Genomic DNA, 15,095 nt, shown 5'->3' on the forward strand with positions numbered 1-15,095 from the left:
AAAATCAGGTATTATTTTGTTTGTGTTTTATTATGTACGTTTCACCACCCATGGTGATAACCGAAAATTAACTTTAATGCTTTACAACAAGAGCGATTTCTTCACCACTTGGTGATGTTATCCAAAAATGAACCTTAATGGTTAATAGTAAGAGCGATTTCAAAGTCACTGCAGGACTTTTAGTTTGAACAATCTCGCTGACTTATTTGTTTGCTTTTCTTGTCAGTATTCTAAACAATCCGTTTCTTAGAGAGGTTTCTCAAAACACAACTAATCTATACGAATCACGACGGTACTGCTAACAAAAGACTCGGTAGGCCTTAACAAAATGCACGTAAAACAAGCTTCCCTTTTGGTCCCAAATAATTTTCGCATTCCACTTAAAAACTAAAGTAAATTGCTAGAGATTTCTTAAAAAGTACTATTATTTCTCTTGTAATATATTAGACATCTATTAAATAGCAAATTAAATATATTAATTAATTTAATAAATAATCATCACAAAATTGTTTTTGTGCATTTTAAATAACTTATCCCACTAGTACCTGACCAGAAAAATAACATTAATCTAGATATATAAAAAAGCAAAACGATTAAATTATTTGATTAAATATAACTAATTAATAGAACTTTGAAATAGTCAATAAACTCGTCAAACAATAGAAATATAAAACTTTTTACTCAATTAGTAATACTTCGTTTCCACTGCAGGGAAACACACTAGCGCCATGATTGTCATAACTGTCAAATCCAATAAACGATTCACTTATTTTGTTAGCAATATTATGGAGCTAAAAAATCTCTATCTTCAAGGAATTCGATTTTAGAAACAATCTATCTAAACTAGTCCCTGTGACTTCTGGTCAAGTAAAATTCACTTACAATAAGCATAAACACTTCACTGGGGCGGTAATGTCCATACTGGGATTTCTTCCCGTTTTCTTTCTTTCTTCTTGTAGTAATGTCTATCTCTGAGTCTGACGTCATCTTGTCGTATCCTCTCGTCGTGTCTCCACTCATTTCGTTTTCTAGGGGATCCTTCTTTTCTGAATTTGGGAGAATGGTTTTCGTCGACAAACACTCTACTTTTGATAAATAATTCGTTGTTACCTGGGTCGCACATTTCGTGCGGTATATCGTCGTCGATGGGTCCGTCGTCGCTCAGTTCCGGTACGTCTTCTCGTAGGAACGTGAAGGCGTGTGGGTAGTACCCTTGGAGGACGTCCTCGTGTCTGTAGGGTTGCATCTGCAGCCACACGTGTGGAAGTAGGAGGGGGAATCGTCGTAACCAGTACGACACGAACCCGTCCGGCAGCTTGCCGAGACTTTCTCGGACTTCGATGTCTACTTCTCTGTAGTGATGTTTCTGTTAAAATAATTATTTTTTGTTAGAATAGTGATGTTTTAAAATGATTTTCCTTACATTATCTAACTTGTGACAAAGAAAACAAACTTTTTGTTCAGCGTTATTCTTGAGACAGAATCAGTTAGCCGCGCCGTAGATGAGGTTAGGGGTGAGATGGCGAGTTACCCAGTAAGCGCAACACGAAATACCGTATTCAATAAAGTCAGTGCCGTCGTTTCATAGTCCCACCCTCTCAATGCTCACAGACCGTATACGCCTACCACACAAGCACACTTGACGACGGTATAACTTGTACACTGAACACAAAGTGTGTAGATGGAAAACGGTAATACAGTCTAGTAGGTAGGCGTCTACTGGGTCTACAGTTAAGACCTGTGTGGTGGTGTAGTTACCTTGTTCCGTATGGCGCGCAGCAGATGCGCGGCGCGGTCCCCGCGGTAGGTGCGGCGCGCGCGCAGGTCGGCGGCCACGGCGCCGCACACGCGCGCGCGCCAGTCGCCGCGCACCACGCGCCGCGCGCCGCGCTCCAGCGCCGCCTCCGACCCGCCGCCGCCGCTCTCCACCTGGTCACTTACGTCCTGCACGACAACAACAGCTAATTCAATTAGATTCCTTTGTTAATCTCTACATTTGAACAGATTTTAAGAAGAACAGTTGTTTTGCGCATTTGACAATTCAATAACACTATCGCCACAACACTGAATACTAAAGTACTCATAACAACTGTAACCTATTCATTGTCCATATTCAACCAGGAAGAAATTAAAAGGGCATTATACAATAAATAGAAACAAAATTAAAGACCGCTTCAAACGAAGGGAAGTTGCTTGAATAAGAAACACAATTTTCCTACTATTAGCCGCTCACGATAGCAAACTATCACAAATTAGGAAGCTAATAACACAACAACACAATAAAGGGAGTATTTTTCTATCAATTGTTTACCTGTAGGAAGTTGAGTATGCTCTGCTTGCCCCAGAACATGGGGTACTTGAGCACAGTCTCGCACGGCGGCCGCGCGCCCGGCCGCGGCGATATCATCGCGCGGATCAGGATCTTTGTTACCAGCACCTCCTCGTCAGGCAATATTTTGCTGTTAGGAGTAATAAAACGTTTCATTAAGCCTCGTTCTTTCTTTTACTCTGGAGATAGAACATTTCATTTGATAGAATTCTTTCGTTACAATAGACATAAAACACTATTATTTATTATTATGTTACTTTTATATTACGGTAGCATGCACTAAGCATAAGTTAAATAGAAAGCTGTTACTTACTCAAGTTGTTCTAGGTTATATTCTCCTGTAAGTATGTTCGCCTGTCTCCGTAGCATGTCACCGAACGGATGTTGCCCTTTCGATAGCACGTAGTAGAATACACAGCCCAGAGAGAATATATCTACTGACGTCGTCTGGAACAATACAGAATGATATGAATGAATAATTAAATAGAAAGAAAAGTTATTCATGAATATCCATGTATCCAGGACTGCTATTGGTTGTTGCCTTACGGGCGAAATGGATTGAGATAGCACGAGTCATTTTCAACCTTAGCAAGAGGCATTAAAGTCTATATTTAATTGAAATTCGGCTTAAGTTAAATTTGGTTCGAATTCATGCGAAAAGACAAATGATCAAAGAAATAAATTTCATAGCAGAATTTCTTCCAGGTGAGCATGATTCAAACTTAATTGTTTCATTGGATTGTTCGACTCACGACCCAAGCAAAACTATTCGAGGAGGAAACCGTTGCATCTTATAAGAACCTGTTTTGTTCGTAGGTCACCAGTGACCTATTCAGATTCTAGAAAGTTAGTATAAAGTTAAATAAATTATTACTCACAGTTCTCTCCCCATTAACCATTTCGGGTGCGATCCATCCATCGGTGCCGGTCACTCCGGAACGTCTTGAGAAGCTCATCCTCCCGAGATTGAGCTTCTTGGACAAACCGAAGTCCGAGATCATGGCCCGGACTTCACCAGCGCCCGTCGGCATTGATAGCAGCACGTTGTGAGGTTTCACGTCTCTATGAACTGGTGACAAAGAAAATGGGTAAAGAGGGAGAAAATGACGTGTTTTAAGTCAAAGTGTCGTGACTTGTGGAGGCAGACACAGAAACTCTATTTAGGGGGTATTATTTGGGATCTAATATTGGTTTTTAGATGCACAAAATACAATGGATTTGTACGTTTACTGCTCATTTCAATTCACTGATAAAATAAAACTGTGTTATGTTGAGAATTTGATTCGGATAAACGTTTTCGTGACCACGTAACAAATCTGATCAAACGGCTATAGTTAGTACACAAGTTATTGTTGATTGCTAAACATGTAGCTACACGTATAGCAACAAACTCATGGGTCATTAACTTTTGAAATGCTCGATGATGCGGGCGATGTACCGGTTTTATTGTTATTTATAATTGGGTACTAGGTTCGCAATGAGCCGCGGGAAGGTTTGATGATTGAAATTGAACTATACTTCAAAAGTACAGTCAAACGAGGTGAATTGAAGAAGCATTGTTAAAAGATGAGTTACCTGTAACTACTTTTCAACTTGTCGCATTTTCGCTTTTCTTGTGGTTATAAGTTATTTAACAGTCAACTAATAACCATCAATATTTCCTCATTTGCTTTTAAAAGCTTACTTTTTAAACTATTACAAAGTTTGTCTCCATTCACCCCACCAGTATTTGATACGCGTATTTACTTCAATTGATCCATTTGACCCACGGACATTTTTGATAATCAAAGTGCTACTTGCAACAGTTAAAAACATTTTCACTTCAATTTCCCTTTCGTTGACACCGAGTCTCCAAAAAAATGGAAAAGGTTCGCAACATTTTTTTATACGACGAATTTCGTCTACAAAGTTGACAGTGCTTTACATGCCATATGTGAGTTAGTCTTACCTATATCCATAGAATGTAAGTGCGAGAGGCCCATAGTCGCCTGTCGAAGGACTTCCACCGCGTCTATAGCGCACTCGAAGTTTAGCTTCTTCTCAACGTAGTCTTGTAACGTCGCTGAACAAAGCTCTAATGCTATGTACCTGAAGAGAATAATCGTAAGTTTTATTTATGGAAATATATTTTGATGAGCGTTATTATTTATCAATCAAACAATAACTTTATTGCATGCCATAGTATATACAAGGCTAGTGGGTACTTTTTAACATAATAATATTATTTTCAGCTGATATTGTAATATACAGACTTGTAAGAACGCCTCAATGTTATCTAAGTCTACAAGCGATAGAAATATCAGAAATAAGGTAAGCACATTCACACGCTATAGCTAAAACAAGCCATTGACAACCTTAAATATACAACAGTAACAAACACACCTAAACTGTTTATCCCTCTCTGTGCAGTAATAGCGGACGACGTGCGCGTGCGCATCGGATTCTCTTAGCAGCGCCACCTCGCGGTCAGCGAACGTAAAGCATTCCGGCAACAAACGTTTCACTGCTACTGCACGCTTGTCGAATGTACCTCTGGAATGAGAAAGAAATACTCAATTATATTTAAGTATTTTACTATCTATTCATGTATTCGGTAAATAAAGTAAGGGAAATCGAAAATCGATTAAATCTCTCAAAGAAGTACTATTTTTTTATTCTGTGTTCTGAGTTAAATTAGTTACCAAAACTGCCTCGTCTCCCTTGCAATGAAATAAAATAGGTTTTTTTTTCACAAAGGACACTCTACGATAAAAAATCAACAGTATGACTTTGTGTGCAACTCACAATTTTAAAGCAATCTTATGACTTTGTACACACAATAACTCATAAGGTCGATTTTACCTCAACAGAAAAACAAACTCACCTATAAACAAAAGTGCCTTCACATCCCTTGCCAAGCACCTGATCAGTGTTGAATGTGATCCGGCCTATTCTGACCTCTCCGTTCCCGATCTCCATAAGTTGACCCGTCACCTCGCCGTTGGATGAGGTCGATGCGTTTGACGTACGAGAGCCACCTTGCGATAACTGTTGAAACTCGCGAGCCTGTAATATAGAATAGTGACGTCACTATTGTTTTAAGTGAATTTACGTGAATCTACAATTGAAATAGGGATTATATTACCATGGGAATATAAATCTTCAGTATTTATGTTCATGATCAATTGACCTACTTTTATTGGATTATAAAGCATTTATGAAAAAATGTAAGTGGCTGGCATAAGGTGTAAGCTAACGTTTTACTTTGCATTAGGAGGAAGAAGTTTATTGCAGTAAATAGAAAAAAATGTCTAAACTAGTTTTGACATTTTGAAAAAATATACAAATAACGGTCACATTGGTAATGTATTAACTAAAGGTCACAGTTAACACAATCATGTCACACAAAACAATAATATGCATTAAGAAAGTTACTTCTATCAGATTTGCGTTTAACCTTGTGACATAATCGGGACTTATCACTGATAACGCGGTCACTAAGCCGCTATAAACCAAGCTTCATGTGTTTTTAGTTTAATTTTTTAATCATCGCAATCGGTTTTACGATTGAGAAAGTTGATTGCGTAATACTTTATGATGTCCCAAGTTCTCATGAGATTAAAAAGTTATTATTTGAGAATGAAAAAGAGATAGATTACAGATGGGATTCGGAATCTTAATTCCTTTAAAACTAACCTTATGTTCTAATAAAAATATTATCGACCAAGATATTCAGTGCGCTGTATATCTTACACCAAGATTTGTATCTATACCTTATCAGTATGTCGGAATGAGTTCATTAATAGGCAATATTCTGTAATTTATAAAGTGGCTATAAAGCTAAACACACAGAAAACGTAACACTGCTCTAAATGACGACAACCGATCCCAACTGTACAAACATATTAAGGAAATTTGCATTTTCTCATGATCATGAATTTCAAACAGAATACAACATACGATGAAGTTTGTCAACATGTATTATGGAAACAATTTTCAATAAAAACAGATTCATTTTCATAGCAACTAATCTGTATAAAAGAAAATGACAGAAACGGTCGAGTACTTAAGTTAAAAATTTTCCTAGCATATTGAGTGCCACAGCTGAGCAAAGGCCTCTTAAATCCCACTGAATGCAGTGCTAAGTTAAGGCGCGCCTCCTTAAACCAACCTTAGCTCAACGTAAGATATTATTAGCCTAATATCAATATCAATATAAAATCCAAATATCAGAGTTAAAACTTTCGCAATGTTCAAACATTACCATGATAAGTAAGCATGATATTAACAGGGAACGTAAATCGGTAAGTCGATTGTAAATCGCATACAACTGTGATAAGAAAATAAATGCACACACATAAATATTAATCACGTTGGGAACGGCGTGTTGGCACCGACGCCGACGCAACGTGGCGTGGCGATAAGGATACACTGTAAAATTAAATTCTACAGTCAGCAAGAGAATTTGATTGACATAATCCGATCTGCGAGTGTCATTTTTTTAGTAACGTGTAGGTATTTGTGTTTAGACTTTTGAACCTTTGGTGTCAAGCCCATTTTGTATCATATCAGAACGCCCGCCAATTGATTTTGACGGTGTACAGTTGTTTTAAAGATATGATTGTGTCAGTCGATTTATGTTACTGACTGTACATGAATATAACATTTACCTGATAGCGTAGATACCAAAACATGGTGATGACGAGCCCGACTAATATAATTAGCGCGACCTTGAGAACTTGATTCTCCTGCTGATGGAACCACAAGTAAGCCTGCTTGTACCACAGGTCGGGCCTGAAGTTGAACCCTTCGAACAAATCTTCAGTTTGCACGGACACTGATATCGAATTCGACTTCAAATTAGTCTCGTTCTCAACGTCATTGTCAGCTTCTGAATGAACTTGTCCATTTATTAATTTAATCGCACTGTTCTGTGAGTTGTGTACGTTTAAAAAGTTTGAGTTTGGTAGTTGAGGCATCCATGTTGTGGTTAATTCGGGAACTTTGTAGTGCCCTAGCAAGAGATAGGGCGCTGACACGTGGAGGTTCAAATCTCTGAGTTTGTAGTGCACATTTTTGAATGGCTCGTAGTTCAGTGTGTCTGATTTGTCCTCGGCTTCTGTCGGGCCCTCCAGCAGCAGGGGTTGTGCGTGCCCAGTTGATATCGTTATTGTATTTTTATCTACCAACGAGGATAAGGCGTATAGACCATGGTTATGTTCACCGACGTATAATGTTGGGCTGAAAACAAAAGAATACGATATACTTTCTTACAACATAAAATCTGAGTTCTTAAAGAATTAAAAATTCTGATATAAATGATGGTGTTGTGTTCAGTGAACAGAGATACGCTCGGCCGTAATTACTAGTGACTCTACCGTCAGCAAAGCAATGTGGGCGTACCCGCAGAATATCAGTACAGGTTACGTAAATTGAAGCATTTCAATTGTCATAATTATTTACAGACATGTTATTTAGGTATATCAAAATTTTCGCCATAGGGCCTTCCTTCACAATGCCTAATTTAGGAAAGTGTACCTACACAATACATTTCCATCCGATAGTTTAAAAACACGTAAATTACATGGAATGTTCATTAAATTAGTCATGAAATTAGCAGTACGTTCTCGTCACACTACGATACGCGGCCTGGTAATCAAAACGTAAGCCTAACGTATCTATACAATAAGCATTTTTTGATAGATGCATACCAAGAAACTGATCAAGATTGACAAAAGATATCTTTTTGACTTCACTTTTCGACGAAAAAGACAAGGCGTCAACGATTACCAGTCGCTAAAGCCGGGCATTTCGGCTTAGAAGCCGGACTTCCTACTCATATGGGGGGGTTTTGTATACAGTGTTAATTTGGGTTTGTAAAATCAAGTTTTTTCTTATTATTGCCAAGATATTGTTTAAATTTTAATGTCGGATAAATAAATTCGAATGTCCGAATACGTTAAAAAATACTTTAAAAATTCTTAAAAGAAGCCAAATAGTCACCAGACAATATAAAATCTCAATGGGAGGACACAGGAATTTGGAGACAGAAGTTACCAGATATCGGGGTCTTGAGCATGCATGTACAAAGGGCCTATACCTGTAACTGCGTATATCATAAAGGACGGCATAATAATATAATGGTTCATCTTATCGCCCTACTATTGATAAGATACAGAGCTTACCTTATGTTATTTAAACTTATAAAAAAGATTTAATTTTAAGACAAAAACAAATCATTGATAAACATATCGTAAAACACCAAAAATAAGAGACTTCAAGAAATGAAACAACATAAAACATTAAGGAAATACGATCATTGATGGCTTATCAACTAATAACACAAAATGTCTACGATTTGAACTTTACTGAAAATACATAAAGTCTATATCCTTCATTTGAACAAATATACTACTATACTTTGATGAACTAATATCGTATAATCTCCGTTATACAAACTAGGTGCTTCGATCCATTGTGTTAATGAAATATGGAATAGTACTCCAAATTATTTAAATACTTGGCAATTACATTTCCCAAAATGACGCCCCCAGTCATAAATGTTATCAATCACCAAAATAGAGCAACGCTTATAACAGTTTTAAATAGACAAAATAGAATTGCTTGGGAATGTAAATGACGGCAATAAGAAAACTACGCCAGACATTTTATTCTCTATTTGTTTGTGTGTTCCAGGTATATATGCTCAAACTAAAGCTACCTTGCGTGTTTGGGTGAGAGCAATTTTTTGTCTAGCCTTCTGTGAGTTCTAAGGCGTTCCCAAAAATTCTACAGTTATCTATCCTGCTTATACCTTTAATAAAAGATAAGACATTCAAGAGAGTGTTTTAAAGAAATATGCATCTCATACGTCTAAAGGGGTCAACGTCTACACAACATTGCATATTTATAACTTCGAGTAAAAAGTTCATCCAAATTATTTTGAGGAAAGTGAAACAAACAAAACGCTTTCTTTCATGTTAAATCTAAATTAGTGCTGTGACTAAGCGCTCGATTTCCCGCACATGCATATGCATTTGTTTCATACATTCAACATACGGCGTTAAAAAACAAATCCTTTAAAATGTACGAGTATCATTATATTTCAGGCTCGTAAAAAACTGGAATTGCATTTTATTCACATCTGCTTAATAGTGGTCACTTTTCCGAACATTAAATAAAAAATGCATAAAATAACAATAAATTGTTATATAATAAATAATGAACTTGATGAGTCTTTACTATCATTTTATGAAGGTTAACATAATCGATAAAGAGAACACGACCACGAGTGACAAGTGTCACTAATCGTTATGTGCGGCACGCGATGAATTTAAACTATGGCGGTTTCTTTGAAGCTACTTGAAATAACCGTAATTACTGATACGAAGATATTCTTCAAATGTCGTTGTTGTTATTGGTTTTAAAAGGGAATAAATTTACTTCAAAATATCATAGATCAAACGGGACCAATACTAATCCAAAGACAAAGTCGAATTAAAGACCCCCTTTTAATTTAAGTTTAAAATACGATAACACTTTTAATTTGAATGAGTTTTAAAATACGATTCAGTCAAAAAAAATAATTTGAAATGAAGATTATTTTTATCATATTACTTCTAAAAAAACTCATCACCTCCAAAGCCTAATTTTTATTTTTTATCAATATATAAACTCCACGTGTATCACATAGCTATAAGCATTCACATACTTTTATGCAGGACCCCTTATTTATCAACTGAATATAGCATTTACAACTATTCTCGACGCCCACAATTAAGATAACATGATTAGGTCCCCAGGGTACAAGAGTGGTACTACCGAGCGTGGTATAGATATGAATCCGGGAACATGTAGTGTAATTAACAACATGGCTTATACAAGGTGGCGGGAAAGCCCGTGGGACGTTTTTAGGTATAGGTTTGTAGGTCTGTTCGTTGGCTCAGATTACAGAGACAAAAAGTCTGTCTATCACATTGTGTATGCTGATAAATTAATAAAAGAGAGATAAGGAAAAACGATAGATAAAGTTAACTGTTTTTTTTATCTTATATGATTTTTGTCAGGCACATTCAAAATATTACATTTATAATTATGGTTGCACGGTTCTAAGTACCATTTTCATGGAGAAGAACTGTCACGAAACTCCTAAACGAATCAAGAAGTTAAAATGATCAAGTATAAAAAAACCTAAAAAGACCGAGTGTTGATATTGATAAAATTTCAATCACATAACACTAAAACGGATTAAGATAAAAAGATAGACTTTTCTAGATAATTCATTCACGCCGTTCTCATGTTCTACTATTGAAAGATATCGCGAAAAAAATACTTACTACAACTCAATATTCGAATTCTTTATCCCCTGTCCATTGGTCAACGTCCGTAGCATCTTCCATGATGTGATCCAAGGTGTCGTCTCCAATGGAATTGAAAGGGACAGAGATCAGTCCCATCTCTGTCTAGTATGTAGGCGGCTACGACGGGCGTTTTCGAAGTTGTGGGACCAGACCAAGTCTCCAGTCTTACGGTCAAAGGACATAACGCGGCCATTTGAGGTCGATGTGAAGTGGATTATACCTGGACAACATTACAAGGTTAAATACGTTAGACAATCAGTTAAGCGATTAACTCCTTTTACGGCATGGAATTATGGCTATATTTTATAATATAGTGAACCAAGTGCAAGTTTTGACTGCTGCGTTAAAGCGGGAAGAGACAACAGTCAAAAGGACCTATTATTTAGTTTTGTTAAAATATAGGTTGGTTAATCTCATATAAAGTTAGTCAGCGTTTGATGAAAACAGATAGGATGGTCAGTATCTGAAACTGAAATATAACGGACGTACTTTCACTTACACAAGTTGTTTCTAGTACGTTGGTCAAGGTACAGTAAGTTTTCAGGTTTTCAGCATACTAACAAAAATCGTTAATAAATATTTGTGTGGGAAACGGAAGACCGAAAGCTATACGATAGCATTCTTTTTTAGCGTCGCAAAATCGATGTACACTTTATTTTAATCAATTGAAAAAAAACACAATAGATTGTCCTATTTCCAATTATATTAAGCTCTATCTCGTCGCAATAAAACCTATTTTTAAATAATATAACTCACCATAATCATTTAGCATCTCTTTGCCCATAGCTAGAGAGGTTAATCAAAGAATGTTACATTCCATTTGTGATTCTGGTTCTTAGAATCATGCATCAGTATATTGTACTCGGTCCTCGCTACGTAGATGCCTCTCTTTTTGTCTGGCGAACAAGTGTTGTCGTCAGAATTCTTGAAAATCTTCGATTTATCAAAACCTAGACAATGAAGATGAGAAAATTTGTTGGTAAGGAATCACTGCTTTAAAAAAACAAATGCCAGATGTCAACTACTTTAAAACAATCTGAACAAAATAACAGATTACGAGGTAGGTATACATATATGAGCATGCTGTGACAGTGCTTAACCTTAATTTAGAAGTTACAATTAGGTAATAGGGAAATACACATTATCTATATTGCCATTCTTAAACATAAATCCTGCCGTTTCCGTTAATTCTTCGCTAATCTATAAATTCCTTCCTAAAAGGAACTGTATAAAGTGCTTCTGTACATGCGTATATTTTATCATAACGTTATTTATTTCTTTAAGAAAGCCGATTATTGCTCTGACAAAACAGTGTTCATAATAATATTAAATATTATGGGCTTAATAAAAATTAAATATACAACCTTTGTCTATTCATATCTATGTAAAATATTGGTATATGAACACAGAATATAGCGAAAAGATAGATACGACTAAACAGTTAAATGGTCACGCTTTACGTTGTTTATGATTACATGTCCGATCGAATCATTCAGATTTAGTACGCAACTGTGATTTTAATAATAGAATCTAAAGCTTCATTTAGACGATGGGATGAATATCGTCGGTTTGCGTTACATTGCTACATTGCTGGATCACTTTTGACAACCGTAATTCAAGACCTCGCAATTTATTGCATTTTGCTCGATACCTAGTATCTCTTAATCCAAGTGAGTTAAGTCTCGCTTAGACTAAGCATCATCATTTCATCGTTCACTTTTGTGAAAAAAATATCAATCAGTAAATGTATGCAGCGTCAACTCGATATCTATTAGTTTATTAGTTTTTTATGGCGGCAATAGTCACATACCCTGTGAAAATTAATCTAGCTGTCGGAGTACCGTTTTAACCGATAGTGTACGGTACCGTAAAATTAGAAAATACGTCCTTGTAAAATATGATTGCTTATCAATTACATATAAGATAAAATCTTTCAACCTGACTTCAGCGGTTTGTTCCATGGCCACACTATAACACGAAACATACACGTCGATAACCATAAAGGCAATTATGTCGTTCCAATGTATAATGTGATTCGGCGGTAAAACTACGATTGTTTATGGCGGGACACATGTTGACTGTTTTATGTGCCTTCGAGACTACAATATACGTGCATTTACGTACTACGCTTCACGTTACGTAACACTAAGCTAGTTAGAAAACATTGGAAAATGCTTTAAAATGCAGGCTGGAAATCAATGTTGGAAGAAATTTTATCGTTTGTTACTACCTATGACTACGACTTAATAGTAAGATGAAGGGTATAAGACATTCGACGTATACTGCGACGGGCAATGAAGAGTTTAGATTAATTAAAGAAATTAGGAAAGGTTCACGACAACACGGAGAACGTAGAGGTCGCCGACCGCTACCACCCACACTACAAAGATTAATAGATATAGAATATTCTTTATCGTACCACAAATGATTACAGCAGTGAAAGTAACTACATACGGTGTAAAGGTTTTATATGACATATACACAATACAGTCCACGACTACAGAAAAAAAACAGTAAAAATAATTACCCGAAACATGTTCTCTGGATCCAGTCAGAGGATCCAACATGAACCATGTATCACTCTTCTTGCCGGTATACAAAATACCATCAGTTGACCGACAGGGGGCGTTGGCTACCAGCTCCGGTATAGTAAAAGGGAGCTTCTTCAACATCTGCTGGTCCCCTCTAGGACCATACATGTAGAGGAAGCCATGCCTAGGATCCGGGAGGAACTGGGGCATAAGATCAGCTTGCTGATTCGGTACTTTGACAACGGGTTCTGGAACAAAAATGAATCTTATCACTTATAAATTAAAGTCGAAATTGCATTACATTTATCCGACAGCTCTGCGTCCTAGGCTACAATGATATTTAAATTATATCTGTTATCAAGCACATTGCAAGTGCAATGCCAGAAACTCGTGATTGAAGATCGCTTTACATACAAATGAACTTCAATAGATTTGAATCAAATACGCGTGTGAAGCTAGATCGTCTAAAATCTAAAAGAGGAATTTAATATCTACTAACTTACTATATCTTCCACATTACCTTAACAAAAGACGCGATGTTTTAGTAATGGTTTATAAATACTTTTGTATGCCGGCACTTACACGATATGTAAATTTCAAGTACAGTTTACAACTGAGACCTAGTACCTACCTACTAAACATTCTTGAAGACATTGTACTGAGAAATTAACACCTGTCTGGCAGTTCATTCATCTCTACTAATATGGTAGCTAATAATATGCTAAGAAAACAATATTTAAGGAAGTAATTCTAAATTTAACGTAAATTGCAGAGTCACGATTCTCAAGAGGGTCTGCCAGAATAATTATGTTTGACGCAATAGTATCTGTATTAATATAACAAAAGCAAAAGTGTCTTCCACTTTTCTCTTCCATTTACTTTAAATTTGATGAAAACTGTAAGGAGTTGAAGAGGTTTAGCTATCTTCCGCACACAAGCGGGTTTGCGCGCGAAAGGTAACGTTGCACAGACTGCACAGTGTAAATACTACAAATCTATAAATAAAACTCGAATGCAAAACCAGTTATGAAAGAATGAACTTGTTTTTTAATAGCGAAGCATATTACAATATCATACCCAATCTGTTGCACTTCTTCATTAAAAAATATAATTTTCATAAGGTAAGGTTATCATTTAAACAATAGGCATTTCACGAAGATTAAAAAGAATTATCTTTGAATACTGGCAAGTAACACTACACACTCATTACTGATTAATATTGTCCAATCAACTTAAAAGAAAAAAAAACTAGTCTACTATACTCTAGATCATTCCATACTTTCATATATGCATATAAATGATAAATAAAACAAAGTAATGTACTGATATACATGTCTGGCACACGCAAGGTGATAAAAATCCTTATCTATGACCTATTAATACATATTCGAACTTTTTAATCTGTTTAATCGTTAATATTTGTATTACAGAATATTCCATGAAATAACCTTTATGCATAGTAACTGTTATTAAAACACCATATGTGTACATTCAAAGTAATATTGAAAAATATGTTTTTGTATACTTATTAATTGCAAATATCATAATACAGATGTTTTTTTATAGATAAAAAAGTAAATTTTAAAAGCAAGGTCACAGTCAGACTGAGATAGAACAGGAAGATATGAAAACTAAATGTCACTGATACACATTTGAACAAACTAATTGCCTATATACCAGTATTTTTTAATTCATCAAATGGATTGTGTTATTGTTGTTTTGGTTTTTTTTATATGCAAGGTTGGTAACAAAACTGAAATATCCAATCTAGATGTTTCCGATTAGGCTGTACAATAACATAATTATAGTAGATTTATTTATTTATTTATTTCATTTCATTTCATCTTACAAGCTAACAGATGACACATCCAAAACGCTTATAAGATTAATAGTTCG

At 35.9% G+C, this 15,095-nt stretch overlaps 1 pseudogene; it reads right to left on the reverse strand.

The window, feature by feature from the left end:
• Nucleotides 1–550: 550 nt before the first annotated feature.
• Nucleotides 551–14,665, reverse strand: LOC113507586 (annotated as a pseudogene).
• Nucleotides 14,666–15,095: the final 430 nt, after the last annotated feature.

The sequence above is a fragment of the Trichoplusia ni genome, unplaced genomic scaffold, assembly GCF_003590095.1.
Source record: "Trichoplusia ni isolate ovarian cell line Hi5 unplaced genomic scaffold, tn1 tig00002933, whole genome shotgun sequence".
Classification (NCBI taxonomy): Eukaryota; Metazoa; Arthropoda; class Insecta; order Lepidoptera; family Noctuidae; genus Trichoplusia; species Trichoplusia ni.